Below are 19,889 nucleotides of genomic sequence, written 5' to 3'. Positions count from 1 at the left end.
TAATAACAATATGTTCTGCAGATTTTGCACAATATTGAATGGACTCTCACCCACTTAGCTAAAACTATTTATTCCACTTCTGGCCAGCTTTTGAGATGGTGTAATCCCTCTCTCTCTATTCTGTCTCTCTCTCTCCCTCCCTCTTCAGACTTGTCCAACTCTATTTTTTCCTTTATCCCCCTAAGCCCTGCCCCTTGGCCATCTAACCCAACTTAATTGGCCGACAAGTCTGCCAGCAGTTTAGCCATTGGTGGATCTTAAAAGCCATTATGCTTGCTCTGAAGGGTTGTAACTGTCCAACAGCAGGGGAGGGAAGGAGAGAGAGTCAGTTTGTGTGAGAGATAGAGAGAGAGAGAGAGAGAGAGAGAGAGAGAGAGAGAGACAGAGAGAGAAAAGAAGGGAGTGACAGAAGCCACAGGAAGAGGGAGGCTCATTCGGCTTACAAGAACGAGGGAGTGAGGAGGAACTTGCTGGCTGTGGGAAATTAAACGGTATAGTGTATTTACCACCCTCTCAGAGGCCTCAGCTCAGCAGCAGGAGGAGCTGGCGTTTGAACGGAGGATGAGGATGTGTTCAAGCAGGCAGCTGATTTCATAGCAGGAAGTGCATGGGAGGTTGTTGGGATTAAAGTCCCACTCGGGAGGTGCTGAAGCTTTCCTGTGGAAGTACTTTTGAGGACAAAAAGGTGAGTTGTAACTGTTTATTGGTCTATTAATCTCACTTTTTTGAGATGCACACACACTAGCATTCTGGGTTTGCTTGTCATTCATGCAACAAAGGCAGGGGCACCATGAAAAAGGGGTCTATTCTCTAGAGTGGGGGTAGGAGGAGAGAGAAGAGAAAAGGAGGCTGCTCTGTGTGAGCTTGTGGACTCTCCCTAATTTCTGCAGCTCATTGCAGAAACAGAGGGGTCTTACAAATTCCCTAAACACCAAAGAGACACGATCTCACAGACAATTAACCCAGTGCTGGCCGGCAGAACTTCTGGTACAGCACTGTAAGTGTGCACCTCAAATCTCCACCTGGGATGTGGAACTCGCAAACTCTGTTATGGACAGCACCCCCATATTTGTAAAAGAAAGTAGAGCAGCCCTTCATGGACTAATTCCAGCCTAAGATCCATACTCACACACTCTGTGAGGTGCCGAAAGGGCCTCCTGACACCAAGCCATGTGAATCCATGATTTGCTCAGAGAATATCATCAAAATCATCACATAGCATCTCAAAAGTTTCTCTGGTTATTCTAAAATGCCAAAGCCTCTCGTCAAAATGATTGGCGACTATTATCTTCCAAAACTGCGTGACACGCTTTTGCTCCCAGACATAAGACATCTCATGCTGAACGCTAGCAAACATTAAGTTTGTCAGAGCGCTTTTCTGAATGCTCTAAATTTAAAGTAATTTATTACGTTTAATAAAAAGGCCACAGTGGCTTCAACTTCCATATTCATTTCTATTTTGCACCATTTTCCTCAGAAGTGACGATAGTTTGTTGTCTTCAACACATGGGATGGAAAAGATGCTTTATTCGCAAATTGGTTTTACGAAATTGAAATTTTTGGTAAACAGTACGATTAACAGTCCATGTGTAGCCAAGAGAAAGTGCCAGTATAAATGCATCCTGTTAGCCTCCATAAGATCTACCAACTAAAAAAACACAGTTTCATTTAAAATAAGAAAATGCTTGTTGGGACTACTGCATGTATCCCTACATGGAATTAATCTTCTAATTAATAAAAAAATATATAATAATGTTCAATGTTGATATCATTCAGTTTTAAAACTAAACCCAAACACCTACAGCACAATAGATTACAATAGCCAGGACATATACCTTATTCTGATGACGAGTAAATATTGACCAGGCGAGGTTTTGTTTATTCAGTTGCCATGACAACTAGTTTGCGCATACGCGCCTTCCAAGGACTTCTGAGAACAGAGCGCGAAATTTTTGCCTAATCCGGGCAGTAGCATCGCAATTTCGCGCTCTGTTCTCAGAAGTCCTTGGAAGGCGCGTATACACAAACCTAGTTGTCATGGCAACTGAATAAACAAAACCTCGCCTGGTCAATATTTACTCATCAAGTGCAAGTCAGACAGAAACTAAAAGAAGGAAAGACATTCTATTTATTTTTATTCAAATTTAACGAAAGTACATTTAATTTGTGTGTGATCTACCAGCATTGCCTTTGCGATCGACGTATTGGGCACCCCTGCTCTAGGCCCTCCATATCCAAGCGGATGGATTTTGGGCCCAACTGGGGCCTCCTGACAGATACATTACTGAATTTTAGGTGGAGGTTCTACTTTCTTCACGTCACCACCACCTCTTTTAGCCAGGAGTGTTTCTAGAAAAAGTTTGAAGGTTCTTGAATCTTGCCCAATGCCTTAAGGCGTGTGACTAACTCCCACTTAGAAAGGCCTCAGAAAGTGAAAGGTGTTGTAAAGTCTTTTATGAATAGACCTCTGGCCTTTTGGAGAACATATTACACAACAGCATGAGAAAAATGAAACAATATATGTCAGCCATTCAGAAAATGAGTGAAAGAGGAGAACATGGGCCTCTGACGTAGATTGTGTTTCTATATGATTATTTCAATACACATAAAGGCAGAATGGAATAGGTCTTTTGAAGATGTGCATGCAAGACCACATCATGCTTTGAAGGTTTGAGGACGTGAATGAACAATCTAAATAAACAATGACCTGTTACATGACACTCTTTGTTGTTATACTTTGTTTTGACCTCACTATTACTAGGTGGCCTCCGACATCCTTGTTGCTAGCTTTAGTTATGTACAGTTGGTATTTCTGCATATTAATCTCATCAGGCTATAAAGTGCAACAGTTTTGTTCCAGAAGTAAAAATCCAATTCATGTTTTTTCCAAAGGGGAATTGATTCTTAATGAGAACTTACAAATCTTTTAAGGTAGACCTGCTTTAAGCTTTGAGGTTGTTGACTGATGGTGTATGCTTCTGTCTAACCTATCAATCTGCATTATTTATCCTTTATTTAAAAAAAATGACCACATACTACACTCACACACAAAATGATGCACTCTGAATGACGCAATAGAGTCGGTCAAACTACAGTACTTACATATCTGAATATTTTTCAATAACATTAAAATATTTTTCGTCTGATATTACAGTCAACCACTTCAATAGTCAAAAGTTTTCATATATTTTTCATATTATACTTTTATATATTTCCATCATTTTTAATTTGGTTATGTCATTTGCAATGCTTCATGGGATTGTAGTTCATTCCCTCATTAAAGGCTTTACATAGTCTTGTACCTTTGTGTTTTTGTCTAATTTTTAAATACTCAAAGTTTGTAATGTTGTGATTCACATCGAAGCTGGTTGGTTTGGTTCATGGCTTAGAACTGTTTTATGATTGATTCTATGAAATCCATATTAAACAAATGAATGGGAAGACACCTCTGGAACCAAGATGGCTGAAAAAGTGGCACCTATTGGTACCACTAATGCCGTGTCCAAACCAGACATGATGTGATCAAGCAACAAGCGATAAAGCTAAATTTTTGTCCTAGCCATGATACACGATGAGCAACAGGACATTCTTATTCGCTTGGATTAGATTTCGAGAGTATCACGTTGGGTAGCCCCGCCCACAGTGAAATCTCATTGTTCCAAAATCCCACTCCATATAGCTGGTCATTAAACATCAAATACATTCTGATTGATTTTGTGTGTCGTGGTGCAGCATTACATTGACAAAGAAGCTTGTCAAATGTTTAAATGCTTTGCACACAACTCAGCATCCATAAATAATGCATCTTTGCATGTCTGTGCTCTGCAGAAGCAGCCAGTGCTGAGGTGGCATATCTTCATGTGCGTTTGTGACAACAGAGGACACGAAGAGGCGTGTACATTGTTGTCCCACTGTTTAAACACAAGGGTTAAGTGCACAAGGTTTCCATGGAGCCTGCCATCAAATGAGAAAGCTTTGACACTCCTTTCCTTGATGAAGTTTGTAAATACAGCCTATACCTTTTGTCCGTGAACAAAACCAGCTTGCCCAATATACAGTAAATACAGTTGCAAGAAGAAATACAGCATGTGGACACGTGGATTTGTCTGGATTTCTGCATCATTTGGTTTTTGGTTTTTGATCTAATATTTAACTAAGCCACAACATTAAACAAAGTCAGAGTTAAAGACTTAATTACACAGGGCTATTTTGCCATTAAAAATGAACATATACTATAGTAATACAATCTTTTTTCACACACTCCTAAAATGTTGCAATGCACTCAAACAGCCTAAGTACTATGCCCCTGTGGGTAAGGATAACATCATCATTATCTCTGTGTATGAATAACACCCACCATATCTCAGAGCTGTCCTACAATAGCTTTGGCTATTTCGTGAGACGGAGACTTGGGACACAGATAAGAAGCGGAAAAGGAAGTTTCCTCCTTGTGTTGATACACTCATCCTTTATGGAAGATTTAAGTGAAGAAGTTACCCTGCTAAAAAGACCAGCTTAACCAACATGCAATTCCTATTCTGGTCTAAGGTGTATAGTGCTGGTTTGGCGCTGGTCTAGCTGGTGGAGCAGCATAATCATGTTGTTCATGGACAAACCAGCACCAGCAAGTTAGAGCTGCAATGTGTAACTTTTTTGGTGTTTAAATACTTTGTCCTATCCCAGCTTAATACGTAGAGACAAGCACAAGTGAGCCATTTGTAGGTTAATTTTCTCAAAAACTATAAAAACTGTCTCTGTGACACTATCTCTGTCTGTTTTGAGCAACCCATCCAGCTTGACACAACATTGTCCCAACCAATGGCACGAGTTGGGGACGGGACAATTTGTTTGTTTGATCAATGTTTTAATTTTGTAATTCAGTTCGGTGGCACATAAGTGGCGCAGAAATCACATACTTCAGCTTTAAGCTAGTCAAAAGCTTTGTTGGAACACCAGCACACTAGCATCCCATGTTGTGGACCAGAATTCAAAACACAACATATGTCGGTTTTTGGTCTGAGGGCATGTAGTTAGCAAAACTTCTTAAATATTTTGACTTCTAAATGTTGCAACAAAAATTTTAATTGTCTATCCACAGTTTTCCTGGCCAACCACTGGGTGCCGCCATTGTGATTCTTAGTGCCACTGGACTGTTTTCTGGTCCCGGTCTCCATAAGAAGCAATGCAAAATCTACCAATATGAGCATTCCAGATGGAGAACAACAACTATTTGAAGTGTTAGTAAAGATTAGTTCAGGCTTAATTTGTGCAGATGTTGGCTGTCATAACAACTCAGATAGTTCACCCAAAAATGAAAATTCTCTTATCATTTATGCCATCCCAGATGTGTTTGACTTTCTTTCTTCAGTAGAACACAAAAAAGATTTTTCGAAGAAAATCTCAGCTCTGTAGGTCCATACAATTCAAGCGAATGGTGATCAGACCTTTGAAGCTCACAATCACATAAAGGTAACAGAATTAATCAATATGCAAATCCACTTTAACTTTCACTATCAGATGTGAAAGTGAACCTAAAAAAGTACCACGTTACTTTTTAAATATGTAAAAGTAAAAAGTGAAAGTTGAGATTTAAAGTACAAAAAGGACAATTTTGATCTTTTTTTCACCCACACCTATTATGTTGCGTCTGAAGATTGGAGTGGTGGTGGCGTAGTGGTCTAAGCACAGAACTGTTAATCAGAAGGTTGCTGGTTCAATCCCCACAGCCACCACCATTGTGTCCTTGAGCAAGACACTTAACTCCAGGTTGCTCCGGGGGGATTGTCCCTGTAATAACTGCACTGTAAGTCGCTTTGGATAAAAGCATCTGCCAAATGCATAAATGTAAATGTAAGATATGGATTTAACCACTGGAGTATTATGGATAACTTCTATGTTTATTTTATGTGATTTACTATTAATTGTACGGCCCAACGGAGCTGAGATATTCTTCTAAAACTCATTGTTTGTGTTTTGCATAAGAAAGAACGTCTTACACATCTTAGATGGCATAAGTATTGGTAAATGATGAACCATCCCTTTAATGATTTCAATATAACTCACCTTGGTTCTTAGCTTGACGTCATTTACCCACTCCTTAAATTTTGACACGGCAATGTGGAACAACATGCTCTTTACAATTAAACATTTTAAACATCATATTATCCACTAAAAACATACGGCAATGCAAATGAAAACACCAGAGACCAGAAAATGAAAACAGGCTTCACGAAACACTTCTGTGTTCAGGAAAAGGGTGGACAGCAAACATTGTCCTTGTAAAGTATGACATCCATGCTCTCTCTTTACTGCATTAATCAAGGTCAGTCTGCATCAATACTCTTCAATGTCAAGCATCATACAGCTGACACCATGAGCAAAGCATTTGATGACCTGCTTCATAAAAATGTAAGTGTAAGCATTTTTGGTGTATGTGCTTATTCGTACGTCATTCAGACAGCGTTTTCATGTTCCTCCTTGTCAAGTCTTATTGAGAGCACGTGTCATACAGTGCTATTACAAATGTATGACATATTGGACCCAGACACAGACTTCTTTCTCTCCACCAGTGCTTGGTCCCACCACTTAACACACCACATACCACTGATCTTTTGACCTGTGATCTAACAAATAGCCAGGCATTCCTCAGTGACAAATACAGAAACAATGAGTTTGTCCCAAGGTCTGATCACAACAGTGCCATTGTGCGTGGTATAACATGAAGTGGGCCAAGTGGAGAAACTGTGTTTGTGGCCCACTGTATGTGACAGAAGGCCTTGAACACAGTGGCCTTCTCAGAATGGGCATACATGAATAGGGTTTCTGAAAGGCATGATGTAGTGGCATGTTCTGGCTGATTGTAGTGGTTCAATGTCTTTCATTAGCATTATTGTAAATGATTTTACTCATCTCAACACCCTCATCTTGTCTCATTCCAAAACAGGGTGAGACACCAGTGATATTAATGAGTTCAAGACCAGTTATGGATCCAACATGGCAGTGAGCTTGCCTTTGGGTAAATATGTTACCAATGAATCCAACTGATCTTTGTCTTAAGTTTTGGGTGGATATGTATAAAGTAATTATGCAAGCGTTCATAACTGTGGACTTTTTATTGCACATGTCAAATTCTTACAGCCCATTAAACCATCCATTGAGACAAATTAAAAACAATCAACAGGTATTTAATATTCTATCTTGTAATTTATTTTAGGTTGCAACATTATTTGTGTTCTGCAAATAAAAATGACTTATTACTTAGAATCTACTCCCGAATCATCCCTGATGAAATTAATATAAGAACCAATAATTCCTGCACTGTGTCGCCCACAATAAGCCTGTCTTGGACAGCGATGACAACGAACTTATCACTGCATGAAATGTGCCAGCATAGTAAACATTTGTCAAGCTCATCAATATGCAAATCCCATGTGGGTGAAGGAGTATTTTGTTTAAAACTCAGGTAATGAATGAACTCATTGAGTGAGTGAACTCACAATTTCAAAATTATTCAATTTTGTGAACCCACAGGCACAGGCCAATCATTATTAATAGGACAATGAAATCTTTTCTGTTACGTTAGTGGACAGAGATGTAGTTTAGCATTCATTGAATGCAAAAGTAACGATATTGGGCCATCACTTCTGTTGTAGCATGCCTCATTTGCAAATTACTTTAAAGTGTCTGCTCAATGAGTAAATTTAACTTTTAAACCATAATCACAGCATAAGTGCTTTTTTGTCTTTACATTTGCATAGCATGACACTGAGTAACATTTGACTCCTGCTTTTCAGAGCCTATGTCCACAGCTGTATCTCATCAGCAGCAGGAGAATGTGGAGGAAGAGGAAGAGCAAGCGGAGAAATTTAAGTTTGAAGATAACGTGGAGGTTGGCCAACAAAAGGCCATAGCTGCATCCAAAGAAAATGAGATTACGGCAGACTCAGTCAAACACATTGAATTTCAGACACATTCAAGCAAATTGGATGCAACTCTGGAAAAAGATGCAGCTTTATCTCAAGGCATCATTTCTGGTTCCCATGCTGGCCAAGAGTGTACCAGTACTCTCAGTGCAGGTTAGTTATTTTTAGCCATTTCCATACGTATTAGTGAGTTGTTAATAATTTTATGAAGATCAATAAACATTCTTTTATTGGAGGAGGGGGGACTATATGGCTGGAAGAGAAAACTTAGTGGCATAGATTAAACACAGAGCTACTGGGGCATGTTTATAGCACCCATACAAATGTATACCTTCATGTCAAAATTAACTTTTGATAGATATGCATCTAATAGTTACATGTCTTCACAAAATTCTGTACAACCTCCATTGTGGAAATCTTTGCATTTGAAATTTGTATCCTACATCGTGTAACACTTTCCACTTTCTTTGCAGGTGAGCCATCAACCAACATTAAGAGGTAAGTGTACGGACTACCTACAAAATGGAATTCCATAGTTACTCTATGACCCAATTCAATAGCACTTTGTATTGCTACTTTTTAAGTAATCAGAAAATGCTAACGCATTGCAAATCACCACAGGAAGGCTTCACATTTATTAATGGTTCCATTTGCTGGCTACAGGGCTGCACTGCAGACTGGTCACTGGCTTGTGCTGCTTGCAGTCCACTGGGCTGGGCTACAGAGGAATAGGTGGCCTGTGCAAGTTGTACTAGAGCTTGTTGCATGTTGGCATGTGCTAGTTGCTGGCTGCTAGACTGGGCAACAGACTGGTAGATGAGCTGTGCTGGCTTAAGTACATTTTCATTGCTTGTTTGAAATGGCTTGAAGACAAAACTAAACGTTGGGCTCTGGACTTGCCTGTTACTGGAAAAGATCTTAGAGCCAACATGCATAAGTGTAGTTCTGTGGGGCTTGACAAGGGGCACACCACTGGCTGACATTGGCTTCCGACTACTTTGCGAGAGCACAGACTGGCCACTTGACTGCCCTAGTTTCTGGCCACTGGGCAGGGCCAACTTCTGGCTGGTATACAGAGCCATGGTTTCATAGCTGGTCTGCACTGGTTGCTGGGCTGGTCTGCAGACTGGCTTGCACTTTGCTGCTAGGCTGAACCACAGATTGAAGCGGACCAGTTGTGCTTCATGGCTACAAGGTCTCATAGCCAACTTGTGCCAATTGCTTGCTACTTGCTAGTGCCAATTGCTGGCTGCTAGTCAGAGCAAAAGTTTCATAGCTGGCCTGTACTGGTTGCTGGCTACTGTGCTGGACCATACACTGGTCACTTGTGTGCAGTAGTGTCTGGCTGCTGGGCTGTTCTACAGACGGTCCACTGGTCTGCACTTGTTGGCTGCTGGGCTGTTCTACAGACTGGTCACTTGTGTGAATTAGTGTCTGGCTACTAGGCTGTTCTACAGATTGGTCACTGGCTGCTGGGCTAAATCACAGGTTGATAGCGGACCAGTTGTGGTTGAGACACGGTCTCATAGCTGGTCTTCACTGGTTGCGGTCTGCTGGGCTGGACCACAGATTGGTCACTGGTCTGGGCTAACTGCTGGCTAGTAGATGGAGCCATATATGTGTAGCTGGCCTGCACTAGCTTAATTCCAGACTCATTGTGATGTTGCAGTACCATTTGGTATCTGGCTTGTGATACAGAATTATTTCTTAGCTGCAAATGCTTTAAGGTGAAACCAATACTTGGATTCTGGACTGGCCTCATTGCTGAAAAAAGCTTTAAACCCATTTGAAAAAAATCTATTTGGGGCTTGACCAGTAGCTGGTCACTGTGCTGTACTGCAGACTGGTGGCGGACCAGTTGTGCTGCTTGCTGGCTACTGGCTTGTGATAATTGCAGACTGCTTGACGGTGTCAGTGATTCATTGTTGGTCTGCACTAGAGTTTGGAAAGGGAGCTCTGCTGGCTTAAGGGCAGAAACATTGCTCTGATGCAATGGCATTAAGACTAAAGAATGTACAGCCTCAGAGCCTTGAACATTAGCTGACTGACTTGATCCATATCCTGACACACCTGTACTCATCGCACTACCCAAAGAACCATAAATAACCTTGCCACTACCAGCTAAAGAAACCAGAGAGCCATGAAACTGGCTTCTAGAGTCAGAATTAGAACCAGGCCTAAACCCATTTTTCACTGGACCAAAACTAGCTGAAGTGAAATGTATTGCCATGTCCACCCTTAACTTAACTAAACTCACACTTAACTAGAGTGGTGGTGGTGTAGTGGTCTAAAGCACATAGCTGTTAATCAGAAGGATGCTGGTTCAATCCCCATGGCCAACACCATTGTGTCCTTGAGTAAGACACTTAACTCCAGGTTGCTCCGGGGGGATTGTCCCTTTAATAAGTGCACTGTAAGTCGCTTTGGATAAAAGCGTCTGCCAAATGCATAAATGTAAATGTAACTTGTGGAGCACTATAAACAATATTTTTAGAATGCAAGGGTCTGATGGGTTGTAGGTCATCTCCTTGGCCAGACCAGCTGTAGAATCTCTGTAGTTTGAGATCATCCTGCATAAGACGAGCCTGTGGGTCCACTTCATGTTTATAATATCCAGTAAAACCATCAACTAGAACACAAGACAAGAGCGTAATGCAAGTGTTGACAACTCAATTACACAATAGAGATGAGTAAATACTCACCACTTCTATTGCTGTTAACACCAACATAAAAAAGAATTGTGAAATGAAAGCTGCAAAAATACTTGACTTTAGTACCTGGTAAAGAAACAACCAAAAACAAACCAAATACAAGATATTGAGCATACCTTAAAACTGCTATAGTGATGGTACCCATATTAAGACAAATCTTAAAAAATTGCAAAGCAATTAAAAATCCATAAGAAAAGTTATTTCCTCCTTCATGTGCTAGAGGTACTGAACTGGTCTTTTTATAGTGTCTGCAATTGCCTCTCACCGATAGTTTTCCAAAAAACTATCTCAGAACAATCAGTTGTCACGGGAACCTTTAATAGACCATTATTAGTTTCAAGTGTCACCATTCTCATAGCAAACCAACTGCCATTTGATGTTTTCATTTATTTTTAATATTACAAATGAAAAAAGTAATGCATCCATTGAGTAACAAAATGCAGATGTTATAGATGCCTTTTTATTTCATGCATAGTTGCAAATGTTAATCAATTGGCAGATCTGTTCAGAGTTACTGTGGATATTGAAACCATTACTTTCACAGCATCTGCATGCTATGTATGGATCACATAATCTGAACAAAACATTTTGTGAACATTTTTCAAATGAATAAAAACAGCTTTTGCTCTTCTTTAATCAAACGTTTTATGAACTAGAGTAAAGTGCAAATGTAATTTTGGTCTCCAGTCTCACTAGTGAACTGCATGTAATGCAGTGGCCCAGTTTAGTTTAGTTTTGCTGTGAGGAAACATGTGCCAATAGAAAAATCTGGCAGGACCATTCCTGTGAGCTTTCCTGTGGTGAGAGTTGTGTTCAAAATACCCTTTTCAGCTTCTGCTACCCTCATATTCTGCTGAATGTACGTTTCCACAACTGACATGTCAATAATGCTGCAAGTTGGAGCTATCAATATCCTTTTCCACTGATGAGGTGTGTGTCAGCACTCTACAATAATGTGCTGCTATTTCAGCATGTCTGACTTGACCGAGAACTGAGCGACTAAAAAGATGAATCTGTTGTTCATAGATACAACTGTACCATTAAAGCAGAATCTTTTGTTTGGAAGATTCTGACTTTTACTGAAGTCAAAGGCTGATCTAATGTAAGCATGGACAAATTAGTTGAGTTATATTTTTTATATCTGTATCGGTGTTCTTGCTTTTAACAAGGCGAACAAAACCAGCAATATGTACAACCACTGTTTGAAGCCTACCTATAGTAGAACCTCTACAATTTTCACAATGGGTGAAAGGTGCCATACATTTACATTTATGAATTTGGCAGACACTTTTATCCAAAGCAACTTACAGTGCACTTATTACAGGGACAATCCCCCCCAGAGCAACCTGGAGTTAAGTGCCTTGCTCAAGGGCACAACAGTGGCAGCTTGGTGGTGCTGGGCTTGAACCCCAGACCTTCTGGTCAGTAACCCTGAGCCTCAACCACTGAGCCACCACTGCCTGGTTGTTCCTGGCAAGCTTTACAGGTTCCATAGAGTTAAGATTAGGGTGGGGGTGGGGTTAGGGCATCTGATGCTGCCAAGAACAAACTGAGGCACCTTTGTACAATGGGCCAGAATTGTTCAATATTGCCAATTAGTACAGAGACCACCACCTGCACAATCATTCAAACGCAATAGTTGTCAGTTACTGTTTTCATTGTAGAAATTCACTATTAACAGTTAGCCATGATTAATTCAATACATGAGTGAAAGTGTCCAATAATAGGGCAGTTACTAAGATTAAAGGAATTGTTCACCCAAAAATGAAATTTCTCTCATTATTCAAATACTCTGATGCCATCCCAGATGTGCAAGACTGTCTTTCTTCAGCAGAACACAAATTAAGATGTTTAGATGATGATAAAGCCCTGTCAGGTCCTTATAATGCAAGTAAACAGGTGCCAGCTCTATGACGGTCCAAAAGTCACATTTAGGCAGCATAAAAGTAATCCACATGACTTCAGTCGATCAATGTGCTCCCGCACGCAGGGCCGTAGCTAGTCGGGTGAAAGATAATAACGATTCTAGGGGCACAAAGATCCAAGGAGCCCCACAACAAATTCGAGATTTTTAATTGGAAAGGGGCCCAGAGCAGTATACATTCAGGGGGCCCAGATGGCCTTACTATGGCCCTGCCTACACGTAATCCATTTGTATCTACTCATCTCAGTAGCTTCCATACAAACAGGAAGTTAGATGACAAATGAGTACACCCTCTCCATGTAGAATAAAACAGCTTTTATGAGGTAACTGATATGTCTGGAGTCTTCATATCATGTGTGTGCTCATGATTTTAAACATAAGTTTCAAAATTACTATTTATTTATTTGGGAAGAAAGCATTTTATTTATTTTACTCCCTTTTCTCCCAATTTGAAATCCCCAGTTCCCACTACTTAGTAGGTCCTCGTGGTGGAGCGCTTACTCACCTTAGTCTGGGTGGAGGAGGATAAGTCTCTGTTGCCTCCGCTTCTAAGACCGTCAATCCGCGCATCTTATCACTTGGCTAGTTGTGCATGACACAGCGAAGACTCCGCATGCGGAGGCTCATGCTATTCTTTGCGATCCACGCACAACTTACCACACGTTCCACTGAGAGCGAGAACCACTCATCGCGACCACGAGGAGGTCACCCCATGTGACTCTTCCCTCCCTAGCAACCGGGCCAATTTAGTTGCTTAGGAGACCTGACTGGAGTCACTCAGCACACCCTGGATTCAAACTCGTGACTCCAGGGGTGATAGTCAGCATCAATACTCGCTGAGCTACCCATGCTCCCAGATGAAAGCATTTTTAATGAGGAAAAAAAATAAATTTAGTATTTAGTTGGAAGGAAGCTAACTCACTCTCTATCTTCAAAAAACGGCTAAAAACACATCTTTTCCAAAAGCACTTAACCGGTCACTAAAAAAAAAAAAAAAAAAAAAAAAAAAGTATTTACATTTCTTGTTGCACTTAAATCTGTTTGGTGTACTATTCTGATGATAGTGAAACTTTGTAATATGGCACTTTTTGTACCACTGTCTCCCTAAGATGATTCGCTGATGTTCTTCCTCTCTTGTAAGTCGCTTTGGATAAAAGCGTCTGCCAAATGAATAAATGTAAATGTAAATGTAGTTGGAGTGGAAAAGTAGGGAACATTGCCATATCTTCAGTGAGAAATGCACAGAGCTCACAGCTCACAGTCTTATGTGCATTCTGCTGCAAAAACACCTGTTCTTTCCCCTAGCATTCACAGACTCATGAGATTATCTTTGATAGCCTGCCTTTATGATTTCCCTCCACAGATTTCTACATGGAAAAACTGCAGTTACAAGGCTGACTGCCAAGCTTTCTATGAAGCTTCAGAGCTTGCTAGTTTTCCGTTGGCATGTTTACTTCACCACATGAAGTGCAGCTCTAGAAATGTAAAGTAGAAAGTGGGGTGAATTGATATAAGCAAGTATAAGGTTCCTCTATTGGTAGATTATGGCACTAGCACTGCCAATATGATGCCATGGGTTTGATTCCCAGGGACCAAACAAACTGAAGATGGGGATAGTGAGTGTATAGCTTTTTTTAAAAATTGCAAATCAGAGCAGTATTTATCTTGCACAAAAACAACAAAGATCTTAGTGAGTGCTCTCAATTGACAGCATTGAAAGGCATGAACATTATAATTTCATAATGGCATTTTTGGGGTGGCTGTGGCTCAGGTGGTAGAGCGGGTCATCTGCTAACCATAGGGTTGGCGGTTTGATTCCCGGCCCACATGACTCCACATGCTGAAGCGTCCTTGGGCAAGACACTGAACCCCAAGTTGCTCCTAATGGTAGGCTAGTGCCTTGCTAGTAGGCTTGGTAGGCTAGTGTATGAGTGTGTGTGTGTGTGAATGTGTGGTTGGGACACAGTGTAAAGTGCTTTGGAAACCACTAAGGTTAAAAAAGTGCAGACCATTTTACATAAAATATATTTATTTTATTGAATATTACTCGATTAAATTGAATACAATTTTTGTGATGTAATTGCGTAAATCTTAAAAAGTTTTATTTTTTTAGGCCTAGAATGAACAGACCACCTAAATATTTCAAAAGATTAATACAATATTTATATAAATATCAACAATATTATGCATACAGTATAATATTATTTTAAAATATTATTTTGTATACAACCCTCCCCCTCCCCTCCCATATTTGCACCATGATCAATGGAAACATGTAAATGCTTCAATGAACAATCTACGCCCTTGAGTCAAACACAAGTGTTTTTTGTGAGACTGAGTGGGGCTGATGGCATCTGAACATTCCCCTCTCTCTCCTCCCACCCACCTTCAAGTAAGGCCCCTTCTGATCTGAGCAAGCAAATACTCTTGAGAGATCAGCAATAATATGGCTCTATTTTTGGGGAATGTTCTAGAGATCAAGCTTCCACAGACTTGGCTGCATCACCAAAAGAATTAAACGAAGAGGAAGATCAGACAGCGAATTGCACTGAGGTGAAGACAGAGACGCAAACATGCACTGTTGAACCTAGTGTTGGACCTGAGGAAATCAGACACAGTCCAGTGCAAAATGCTGAAGGTAAGAGAAAAAACTTCATGTACTATAATAATAGAAATGATATACTATGTGTACTGTATATACTGCCACCATTTTTGTTGATTTGAATGTTTGATGAGACGATACTGAGTTTGGTTTGATAAACACAAGTGCATTGTTTGATGATTCAGTGTTGTGTCATATTTTGACATCTGATTTGTATTCATATTTTGATTGGGTAATGCAACTAAAAGCAACAAAGTACTTTTCCATTCATCTCACTTATCCTTCAGCATTATATTATTATTTATATGGTTAACTTGGTAAGGAAATTCAATGAATGTTAACAAATAGAGATTCATCTTGTACATTTAAAGGAATATTCTGGGTTCAATACAAGTTAAGCTCAACTGACAGCATTTGTGGCAGAAAGTTGATTAGCACAAAAATCAACTTTGACTCCTCCCTCATTTTCTATAAAAAAGCGAAAATTAAAGTTAAAGTGAGGCACTTACAATGGAAGTAAATGGGGCGGTTTTGGAAGGTTTAAAGGCAGACACGTGAAGCTTATAATTTTGTTAAAGCACTTACAATAATTCTTCTGTTAAATCTCATATATATTATTGGAGCTGTAAAGTTGTTTAAATCATTATGTCATTTTAGGATTTTAGGGTTTGTGGACATTTGTCATGGCAACAAAGTTGTAAAATTGGCTGTAACTTTACACAGAAAAGGTTAGAAAGTGATTTTATCACACTAAAATCACGTTTACAAGCATGTTGTTTAGGTCTTGTGGCTGTACTCCTGAAAAAGTGAGTATTTTATCATTCAGAAAATTGGCCCCATTCACTTCCATTGTAAGTGCCTCACTGTAACCTCTAATCAATATTTTTCAAAGAATAATACATTTTTGTCGTGATCAATATTATGCCACAAATGCTGGCGGTTGAGCTTAACTTGTACTGAACCCAGAATATTCATTTTAAGGGAGAGAATTGTCCTTAGGTTTCAACACCACCGGCAATAAACTGTTGTGGTTGATAGAAGTGTGATATGATAGATAGGTATGATAGAAATGTTTAAATAAGAGCTGTAGTCCTTCTTTTGCCATCTGTGACCACAATCTTAAGTTTAAATGTGTTTTGCTATTTGCTAGCAGACAGTTGTTTAGTTTCTGATAGCTTCTAGTAGCTTATAATTTCTGATGTAGATGAATCATTTGAGGCATTAACGTCTGATATTCTTTGCACTTATATTCAATGTGCCAGACAATGTGGACGAATGGATGTTCAATAATTATTTTAAGAGTTTTTAAAGTTGTTGCACATGTCCTAGATTTACTATTCTTTTCAAATAAAAGTCAATGTCTCTAGACACAAACATTTCCATAGTGCAGTTTTTTCTTACAGAAACCTGCTTGTGCAGCGTGGGAGCCATGATAAAGGAATAGTTCACCCAAAAATGAAAATTCTCTGATCATTTACTCAACCTCATGCCATCCCAGATGTGTAGGACTTTCTTTCTTCAGCAGAACACAAAGGAAGATTTTTAGAATGTCTCAGCTCTGTAGGTCCATACTGTGCAAGTGAATGGTGACCAGACATTTGTAGCTCCAAAAATCACATAAAGGAAATGTAAAGTGATCAATGGAAAGGAGGAGGCGAGAACCGGCTTGATGATGTAAATCATATTTTAATAGTAAACTTAAAAGACAACATAAACACACACATGACGGACATGTCCGCTAACGATCTCTCTCTCCCGCACGATCCTCTGCAGTCGACCTTTAAACCTCAACGGCTTGATTAGCCTAATACGGGACCGAGTGTGTATGATCACGACCCGGCCCCGCCCTCCGCCCTGCCACAGGAAACTTAAAAGTAATCCATAAAACGCCAGTGTTTCAATTCATATCATCAGTGGTAATATAATAGGTGTGGGTGAGAAACAGAACAATATTTAAGTCCTTTTTTTACTCTAAATCTCCACTTCAACTTTCTGATGTGAAATTGAAACTAAACAGGCACCACATGTGGCTTTCAGATGTAAACATCAAAGTCATATGGATTACTTGTGTGCTTCCTTTATGTGATATTTGGAGCTCCGAATGAAGGTCTGATCACCATTCATTTGCATGGTATGGACCTACAGAGCTGAGACATTTTCCTTAAAATCTTTTTATGTGTTCTGCAGCAGACAGACAGTCATAAACATCTGGGATGGCATGAGGGTGAGTAAATGAAATAATTTTAATTTATGGGTGAAATATCTCTTTAATGTTAAAATAATATTGTGGGTTCAATACAAGTTAAGTTGAATCGATAACATTTGTGGAATAACGTTCATTAACAAAGAAGTATGTTTGAATAGTCTTTTCTTCAAAACAAAAGCAAAAGTCTGGTTTACTGTGAGGCACTTACAATGGACGTGAATGGGGTCAATCCGTGAATGGGGTCAATCCTGTCCACGGGCGGACAGAGCGATGACGCCACAGAGGGAGGCCGAGATGTGGGGAGGGAGCGAGAATGAGAGACAGAGAAAGCGGGTCAAACCAACTCTCCTCGGCTCCCAGGCCGCCGCCCACCTGGTCCCTGGTGGACAGCAGCGGGCTCCTCTATCCCCTGGCGGACGGCAACAGCCTCTATCCCCTGGCGGACGGCAACAGCTCCTCCGTCCCCTGGTGGATGGCAACAGCTCCTCCGCCCACTGGCGGACAGCAGGAACTCTTCCATTCCCTGTCAGATGGGAGCGGCTCCTCCGCCCCCTGGCAGACGGCAGCTGCTCCTCCATCTCCTGCTGGACGGCAGCGACTCCTCCGTCTCCTTCTGGATGGCAGCAACTCCTCCGTCCCCTGATGGATGGCAATGGCTCCTCCATCCCCTGGTGGACGGCAACAACTCCTCTGCCCACTGGCGGAATAGCAGCGACTCCTCCATCCCCTGGCAGATGGCAACGGCTCCTCCTCCCACTGGCGGATGGCAGCGGCTCTTCCGCCCCCTGGCAGACGGCAGCGGCTCCTCCATCTCCTGGCGGACAGCAGCAGGCTTCTCAGCCCCCGGGCTGATGGCAACAGCGAGTACTCCCAGGAAAGCGTGATCTTCCTCCTTCCCGGGTTTTGGCACCAGTGTAACGAATCTCTGCTTGTCAGGGTAAGAAGGAAGCAGTAGTCGGGTGCACATACTATGGTTTAAATTTATTAGACAAAAAGCTGACATAAAACACTGATGCACATACACAGGATTGTTGTTTCTCTCTATCCTGGAGTCTCTCTCTTGACTGCAGCTCTGGTCGCGATTCCTAAAGCTGGGTGAGATCATCTCGGCCTCGCTCCACGCCGTCATCACTCCGCCAAGCCTGCCCCGTCACAGTGTCTCACTGTAACCTTCATTTTTTTAAGGGTCAAAATAATTTTTTGTGAGAAGCGGTACATAAAATCCTCTGAATGTAAAATCCTTAAAAAGTTCAAGCAAAGAGCTGCATTTGTGTTTCTGAGGCTTTCTCAATTTCCCATCAGGGAGTGTCAAGAGGTCTGCAAAAAATTAATAGGTGTCTTTTGCTGCTTTTATACAATAGAAAACACAAACACACACAAGCAGCTCTTAGGCCTACCTTACATTTCCTCACTTTGTAGAACTTTTCCCAGGTGAGGGCTCTGCTGAGTCGGAACATCATGACGGCTAGTGAGGAGGTGATCTATGACGACGTCCCCTGTGAAGATCTGTCTCCAGGAGAAGGTCAGCCATGAAATTTGTTTTTGTGTCTGTCTGTGTTTGAGTTTATGTGGATCTTCCAGACTGTGTTAGATTGTTGCATATATTAGGGTACAGTATATCTTTGCAGTGGGGCCACAGATTTTAAAAAAGATGGTCTTTGGAACCATCTCAAAATCATAAAATCTAAATTAAATTTGAAAAATAAAAAAAAATAAAACAGAAGTATTTAAACTAGTGGTCTCAGACTTTTAGACCCCTCTGTACAGTATCTACAGTATACAGTATGTGCATTTTTTATTTTATTGGTCAATTTGTGTGTCTGTGTGTGTGTGTGTGTTTTGTATCCACATGCTGTTTTTGCTTGTGTTTCAGCTGACTTGATCTATGAGGACGTTCAGAGAGAAGTGGGGCTTCAAGGGCCCAATAACGATTGGAGCTCAAGTGAGTTTGAAAGCTATGATGAGCAGTCCGATACTGAGAGGGCACCAACCCGCAGCAAGGTGTGTGTATTAATTTAAGACTATCCACAAATGCAGTAATTACACTAGGGGGCGACGAATGTGTGAAGCCCCTATTGTATCTGTTAGTGTTCTTATTATTATTCTTCCGCCAAAAGTCTATGGCAGCCCATAGAACCGTACATAGCAAAGTTATAAAATTTGGCACACTGATAGAGGACAGTGTCAAATGTAACTGATCCCAATTTGGTGTCTCTTACTCACTCTCTCTCACAGCAGTTAAAACAGGCCTTTAACTTTTCAACCATAAGTCGTAGAAACAAAATATTTTTTCCTGTGATTCCTTGGATCATTCGGAAACCTGGTATAGTTTTTCAGCTCCTTCCACTAGATTTCCCGCCATTTTTAATTTTCCGAAAAAACTACTTTTTCCAAGACCGTTCGTCCATTTCACTTTGAAATTTTGCATGTAACATCTAGAGACAGTCCTGACAAAAGTTTTGAGATTTATTATAATAGACAAAACTCCCACGTTACGCTTCAACAAATTTGATTGCGAACTCGT

The 19,889-nt window shown here is 40.6% G+C and overlaps 1 pseudogene; it reads left to right on the top strand.

Moving 5' to 3' along the window:
• Positions 1–470: 470 nt before the first annotated feature.
• LOC127632939 (rho guanine nucleotide exchange factor 10-like protein) overlaps positions 471–19,889 on the top strand; it is a 173,067-nt pseudogene continuing 153,648 nt past the window's right edge.

This window comes from Xyrauchen texanus, chromosome 39 (assembly GCF_025860055.1).
Source record: "Xyrauchen texanus isolate HMW12.3.18 chromosome 39, RBS_HiC_50CHRs, whole genome shotgun sequence".
NCBI lineage: Eukaryota > Metazoa > Chordata > Actinopteri > Cypriniformes > Catostomidae > Xyrauchen > Xyrauchen texanus.
This window is presented reverse-complemented; position numbering and strand designations above follow the sequence as displayed.